Below are 7592 nucleotides of genomic sequence, written 5' to 3' on the forward strand. Positions count from 1 at the left end.
TTTTCAAACCATTTGTGACAAAAGGCTACGACGATGATAATGAAAATAATCGTATTGACGACGACAATTTTCGATAATTACCGCAGAGTTTACGGTGGAGTTTGTTTAAAGACCAGAATACGGAATAATAATAATAATAATAATAATAATAATAATAATAATAATAATAATAATAATGACAATTCAAAGTACAGCGAGCTGCAGACCTGTAAATTTTATTTGTAAAAAAGAAAACAGAAAAAAAGCTACGAAGCGGTTCTATTTTTATACGACGTTTTTACTGCCTCAGACGAAAGAGAGAAAAAAAAAGGATTTTATTTATTGCCTCTCGTTAAGTTATCGGACTCCTGTCGATAAAGTGCGGCTTGGTAAAAGTGAGACCCCGCCCATCATGGAGGAGTCTCGTCCAATCGGCTTCTCCGGTGTTCTTGTTTTTGTTTTTGTTTTCCTTTCTTTATGTGTTTTTGTTTTTTTTTTTACTCCTGTGCCGTCAATCACAGACAAGCTCCGCCCACCATTTGAAACTCAGCCCCCCCCAACCCTCCCCCCCAGCTACTACAAGCTCCGCCCCCTCCCCTTCGTCACCTATGCTGTTCATCCATGCATTCATCCCTCTTTCTCTCCTCTCACCACTCTCCTTCTCTCTCCATCCATAGTGGAACTTCCTCCTCTTCCTCCTCTTCCTCCTCCTCCTCTTCTTCCTCTTCTTCCTCTCCTCGTTTGGCCGTTTCTCTTTTCACTTTTTTTGTAGTTTTCTTATCGTTTCATGTTTTTCGTTTGTCCGTAAGCCCCGCCCCCTATTCTCTCTCTCTTTTCCTTTTAAAATGAGTGGAACAAACCAGAAATGAACAGGCCCCACCCCCTCCCACCCAAATATGGCCGTTTGACTCCCAAATGACATCATCCATCTGGGACGTGATGGATAAATCTTTGGGGTGTTCTCTGTTTGTGTGTGCGCGCGCCTCTGCGTGTGTGTGTGTGTGTGTGTGTGTGTGTGTGTGTGTGTGTGTGTGTGTGTGTGTGTGTGTGTGTGTTACACTGTAGACTGAAGAGAATCATTTTAAACCAATGAGAAGAATTCCAGCTAAAAAGAAAAACCTTTTAGCCGTGATTTCAGTCGATGGTCTTTTGCATTACTGTTGTTGTTGGTTGTTGTTTGTTGTTGTTGTTGTTGTTCCTTCTGATTTTGTTGTACAATCAATGCTGTTGTGTTGTGCTGCTCCGGCTCTCTGTGTGTTAACTCTCTCCTCTCCCCTGTGTTTTTTCTTTCCTCCCTTTTAGAACAGCCCATCCTCCTCCATGCCTGTTAGCTCATCGTTTGCCCTAGCATGTCTGCGTGGCGTCGCCCCCCCTCCCCCCACCGCAAAAACAAACAAACAAACAAACAAAAACTTTTAAAAATGACAAAACTCCCCCAACCCAAACAGAAAAAGGTGTCACTCCCCCCCCCCCGCCCCACCACTGCCGTCGTCCTGTCACTATTTTCTTTTTTTCGGATGTCTTCTTCTTTTTTTTTCCAAGCTCGCCGACCATAAAAACCTGGTTCACCTCTGCTGCCACCTACTGACCGTTTTATGCTTTCAAACTTTTTTGGGGACTTTTTTTTTTTTTTTTACATTTTTGTTCCTAAAGTTTCCTGTCCTGATTTTGTCTTGTGTCTTTTTTTTTGGTCTAGTTTTCTTTCACACCTTTTTTGGTGCATGTGACCTCATTTGGATCTGTACATTTTTTACGATTCTTTTTTTTTTTTTTTTATCTGCAGGAGGGATCGGGGAGAGCGAGGGGGGGGGGGGGTTGTTGTGTACGAAAAACAAATCAATGTGAAAAAGATGTAACGGCTGCATTTATATGACAAAAAACAACTTTGGAGGGAGAGAGTGAGAGAGAGTGAGAGAGAGAGAGAGAAGGAGAGAGAGACTGCGATTTTTACAGAAAAACAAATTGTTCCTTTTGTTTTTCTTTCGGGAGATGAAAACACAGACAAAGTGATTTCCCTCGCTTTGTTTCTTTTTTCCCGCATTTAATTTTTTTCTCTTTCGTCCTCTTCCTCCTCCTCCACCTATTCTTCCTCTTCTTATTGGTTTTCTTCTTCCTTTGTGTCAGAATGATTTTTTTCTTTTCCTTCTTATTTTTTGTTTGTTCTTTATTTAAAGTAAACTTGAAAGTTCACCTGCAGGAATTGGCACGCCGTTTCGCTTCTGGCGCCGGGGGGGGTGGGGGGGGGGGCGATGGGAGGAGGAAGTTTAACACAAAACAAACAACAACAACAACAACAACAGAAAAGCAGGAAACGTTTTCTCTCTTTTTCTTTTGCGGGGCCAGAAGCCGTCCGCCGCGTCAGTCCCTCTGAGAAATAAGACTTCCTTCCAAACAGTTTTTGAGTCTAAAACTGTCTGATCAATACGAGAGTCGACTCTCGGAGCTCTCCGGCGGTTTTTACATTTTTCAGGCAGTGTAAAGTTTTTTGATAAGGCCATTTTAAGTGGCTCTGTTTCTCATTCAGAAGTCTATATATAGAACCACTTTTTTCTAGAGTAGTTTAAAAAGGTTTAAAAAAACAAAATGAACAAAAAAAAAAAAAAGAGAGACATTTTGCCCAAGCTCGGGTGCGGGAGAGATGCTACCTACTTGTGTCACCTTTTTTGCTGAAACTGACTCACAGACAGACAATCCGTGGTTTAAAAATGCACATGATGAAATGAACCTATATTTTCTACTGTTTAAATGTATAGAGGTTGAAAAGGAAAGGAGAAAAAAAAAGAAAAAAAAAAGAAGTAACAAACGACCACCTGTGTTAACCTGCGTTCACGTCGGTGCTTCTCGTGAGTTTAGTTGTGGTTTCCATCACGAGTCCAACGGTCTTAAATGTCCTCGCGTTTCGCTCTTCTTCTTCTTTTGTCGTTTTTTTTTTTCTTTTTCAAAGAGAAGACTGAAAAAAAAATCAGTTTACTTGAACAATAGACAAAGCCTTTCATACGATTAATATTCACTTTGTCGTTTTTTTTCCTCGATATTTTTTCTTCTTTTTGTTTGTTTGTTTTTGTTTTTTTGTTGTTTTTTTTTAAAGGAGTCCCGATTTGCTAAATTTCTTGTTGGTTAATTAGCTATATGAAATTCTTGAAAAATATATATAAATATAAATATATCTATATATATATATATATATATAAATATATATCTATATCTAAAATGTCAGCTTGTGAAGCATCAATGTCATTCTAATTTTATTTCTCTCGTGGGAAACGATACTTAGGTGTGTTTTTGTTGTTCGGCAAAAAAAAAAAAATGTGTTATTATAAAGGAAAAAAAAAAAAAGACGAGATCAGTGGAGTTTAGTGCCAAATTCTGACGGTACTTCCTGCCTACTAGCGCGTCAGTGTACTTCTTGTGAAATGATTTGATAACATGGGTATTTTATTATAAGTGTTTTGTATGGATCCCTCATATTTAAAACGACAAAATATAGATTTAAAAAAAAAAGAGTTTGTTAACTTGCTATTCTGTGGTCTTGTTGCCTGAAAAATGTCATGTTTGCTTTTTATTTGATTTTTATTTTTCTTTGTAAAGATGTAAAAAAAAAAAAAAAAGAGAAAAGTGCCCATGTGTCATATATATATATATATATATATATAAATATATATCTATAAACACACACACGCTCACACACACACTCACACACACATTCTCGTGCAGACCTCACAGTTTTACTTTTCTCGTTGTTTTTGCGTGGGAGCCCCAGAGTGCGAACGCCTCGACCGCGGCGCCGACCGCCAGCGTGCACACGCACGCACACACACACACACGCGCACACACACACACACACACAAACTCACTGCACTGATGTTTCTTTAGCCATTGCACAGCTGTTTGACTCATCGAAGCCTTACCAGGAATCTTTGCACTCTGCTCTCTTTATAGCGTCACGCACAAACACAGACAAAGACATCAAGCTTCGCCGCCACCGCCGCCGCCGCCGCCGTCCTCATCCTGATTGTTTTTGTTTTGATCCCGCCGCCGTTCCCTCGCCCCCGAGAAACAAAAACCGAGACCTCATTTTCCTTTCAAATCCTCCGACCTGTTGCCGTTTGTCTCAGACGGCGGAGGGCTGATCGCGGCACAATTGTCTATCACCTCCAGACGAGCGCGGCGCGGCGCTCGGGCCTTTCATGATGTAAGCACCGGGCAAGAACGGCCTTTGAGGGAATCGGCACAAAAGAAAGAGAAAACGTGGAAGCGCACCGTCTGGGATGATGGCGGCGAGAGGAAGAGGCGGGACGGTTCCGGGAGCACATTTCCTCTCTAGGTTATTAAACGCGCAATCGTTGTTTTATCCTGCGTCTTACAGTGTTTTGGGCCGAAAAACCACGTTCAGATGCCAAAGTGTGCAAGCGACATTCTCGTAGTCGAGCCGTTTACATGGCACAGTGTTGGTGTCAAGTCGATTCAACTGCCCCCCCACCTCTCCGGACCCCGACTCCCTGAAAGTTTACTACGCTCTGCAAAAAAAAAAAAAAAAAAACTACTTAAAAAAAAAATTAAAAAGGCAGCATTATTTTCTACCGAAGCTCACCAGTCGCCTTAACCAGGGAGCGTCGTACCAGTTATCCTGAGAGTAGAAGATGTTGTCCGTCACTCAGTGATGTTGTGCCCAGTCCAAGTTTTCTTGTTTGTTCTTTTGCGGTCCAACCTCCAACCCGTCTGACATTTCCCGGAGATGCTGAAAAAAAAAAATAGAGGCTCACCTCCGCCGCCGTCCTCCAGTTATTAGAAAAGGAGGTGTGTGCAGCGTGCCATCGGGGGAAATAAAGCTTCCGTTTGTTGGAATCGCACAGAAAAGGGTCGCGTCCGCCGGTTCCGCACAATCAAATCAACAACAACAACCGCCATCGCCGAGGATAAAGGCGGCGCCGCTTTCGCTATCTCACCAAAACTTTAATTCTACCAGACCTCATTGTGTCAGAGCTGATTTGTACTTCTGCAACTCTGCGCTATTGCCAACGCTATCTTTAGCAGTTATGCTTACACATTAGTACTATGGCACAAGTTTTTTCACCTCAACGTTGGTGGCATGACTTTAGTTCAAATCCAAAAGACTGGAATACCCGTGGCTCAAGTACCGCGGGACCTTACGTTCTGACAACCCAATGTTCCTTGGGCCTCAGGTTCCTTGGCTCCTAACCTCCCAGTCAGCCTTTGGCCCCAATTTTCAGAGAACCTAACAGCAACACCTGGAATGTGAAGCCCTGGAAGCTTCTGTCTTTGGCATCACAAGACCTCCGAAATTAGGAAGAACGGTCCCTGTTAACGATTGACGCTTTGTCATGGTTCTGGGATGTGGTGGAACGTATGAACCTGGGAACTGCTGTCCTCCAGAAGACACAAGCCCATGATCTATGAGCGTAGGTCCCTGGGAACAGACTGTAGGTCGCCGGTATCACAATCTAATTATCTACCATGTCACCTGGGTAACACTGGAATGTGGGAACATTGAGTCGTGTGATGACGGTATGTAACTAGCTACGTATGTAGCTAGCTACAGCTCGGAAAGACTAGCTATGTACTACGCAGCTAGCACCAAGCACGGTGCGATCCATAACTTTGTTGAAGCCCAAACGTGAAGCAAACACTTGTACCGTACCTTTGGGACCGTACCTTGGGACATTGACACGTCCAAGAATTAATGCAGGGGGCGTCACAGACTGACTTCTTTCTTCTTCTTCTTCTTCTTCTTCTTCTTCTTCTTCTTCTTCTTCTTCTTCTGCTTCTCCATCCTCTGTATAATTCTGAATGCAGTATGAGCAGTTCTCCAAACAGCCATAACTACCTGTTTAACAACTGGAGTCCAGTCAGGGCTGGCAGACCGCTCTATTCGGACCAGCATTTGCGCAGGTTTTTTTTATTAGTCCTCCCGTCGTAACCGCACGCGACACCGTTTTATTCGTATCGTCGCACAATCGTCGCACAATCCTCCCCCGTTTAGATTTCTGTCCGTTCTGAGCGCGGAGGCTACCGTCAGTGCGGCCGTCTTTGTCCACTGGCAAACGTTATCGCGCGGCGATGGGAAGACTCGCCAAAATCTCGGCGAGTTGCACGCAGCCTCGCACAGTCTCGTCTTTGTTGTCGACGTCAAAGCACAACGAGGGCGTTTTGGAGGCGGGCCACCCGTCGAGCGTTTCACCTCAGGGGCTCTCATCGCCGATGCTCATTGTAATCTTTCTATCTCGTCACTGTTCACTTCTCTGTTCTCCTTCTTTCTTGATTATCTTAAGTGCTATTTATCAAACAATGAAATCTCAAAGGAGCAAAAAAAAAAAATTGAACTTGTCGTTTCTTTGCATTATGGCTTATGTCGAGTTTTTTGAGGAAAAAGAAAATGTTTTGTGTGTTCTCTCTCTTTCCGTGCCGTAAAAAAAAAGAGCTTGTTGTCTGTAGAATTTATCCAAATTATTAGTTCTTTGGGGGTTTGTTTTTTCTTGTTTATTTGCATTCTCAGATATAAAAAAAAAAAACAAAAACAAAAAGGTTTTCAGTAGTTAATTGTCTCGAGAGAAGCCAAAGTCAATGCATTTCAGTGGATCCTGTAAGCGTGATGTATGTTTGTTTGACAACACTTGGAAAAAAAAAAATTATGTCACTGGATGGGATTTCAAAAGTACAAAAAATGCAGGCTTTCCTATTTCTACAACTGATTGTACTTATGCATTTTGTACCAGTGGAATTTTTTTATACTGGAGATTAAAGGATTCAACAAAAAAAAAATCTTAGAAAAAAACAAATCTGTCTGGCCTGGTGGTGTGGCCCGAGCCCGACTGGTCCCCGAGTTTGATTTCTAGCTGGCGTCGCAGGAAGTTGGCTTTTGATATCAGATTTTTCTAGGAGATCTTTTGGCTTTGTTTCTTTCACTTTTGCTTTTTCCCCTCACTTGAGTGTTTTCTTTTACTTTTTTTCTCTCTTTCTTTTGCCTTCTTTTCTTTCACTTCCCTAAAAACCAGAGGGTAGTCGAGTCTCAGATCCCTGATTTTCTTGGCTTTATTTTTTCGAAAAATAGCTCTTAGCCAGTTTGTCTATACAGCAGCGGTAAGTTTCATTTATACTTCTTGTATTGTGCCGTCAAACACGATAAGACAATTATAGGAAAAAGAAGGAATAGAAATATTTAGTCACCTTCAGTGGATTAATGTATTAGTTTAATAACGAGAGCAACTAATTAGAACTTTTTTGCTTTTAGCTGTTTAGATTTTTCCGGTTTCTCTGTCCTTCTCTGTGAACTAACTGTGTAGCTGAAGCAGTCAGAATTATTTTTGTAAACGTATGTTCTTGTGTGATGCAGTTTTTTGCTTCTGTCTCCTATATTAAACCATTTTTCCTAATACTCGTCTCTCTCTGTGTTGTTATGTTCCAGTGGCTGTCTGATGTTGTACCGTTGTTTCTCCTCTTCCTGCCATCTTCTGCCCCTCCCTCCCCCCTGTTTTTTCCTCCGTCTCTCCCTTTACTTTTCCCTTCTTCTCCTCCTCCTCCATCTTCACGTTGTTTCTCTTCATTTTGTTTTTGACCACATATTAAAGTTGGCTCCACCCCATTCCCCTCTCCCT

General features: G+C 42.1%; 1 protein-coding gene across 3 annotated transcripts in view; it reads left to right on the forward strand.

Annotated features, from left to right (window-relative positions):
• Positions 1–7372, forward strand: part of celf2 (cugbp, Elav-like family member 2) — a 49072-nt gene extending 41700 nt beyond the window's left edge. For all 3 annotated transcript variants that reach the window (XM_076029902.1, XM_076029900.1, XM_076029901.1), the window contains exon 12: positions 1282–7372. The gene's annotated coding sequence lies outside the window, so the exon portion shown is untranslated. The remainder of the gene's footprint in view (positions 1–1281) is intronic.
• Positions 7373–7592: the final 220 nt, after the last annotated feature.

The sequence above is a fragment of the Nelusetta ayraudi genome, unplaced genomic scaffold (genome assembly GCF_046127955.1).
Source record: "Nelusetta ayraudi isolate G7.1 ecotype Tasmania unplaced genomic scaffold, CSIRO-AGI_Nayr_v1 ptg000027l, whole genome shotgun sequence".
Lineage (NCBI taxonomy): Eukaryota > Metazoa > Chordata > Actinopteri > Tetraodontiformes > Monacanthidae > Nelusetta > Nelusetta ayraudi.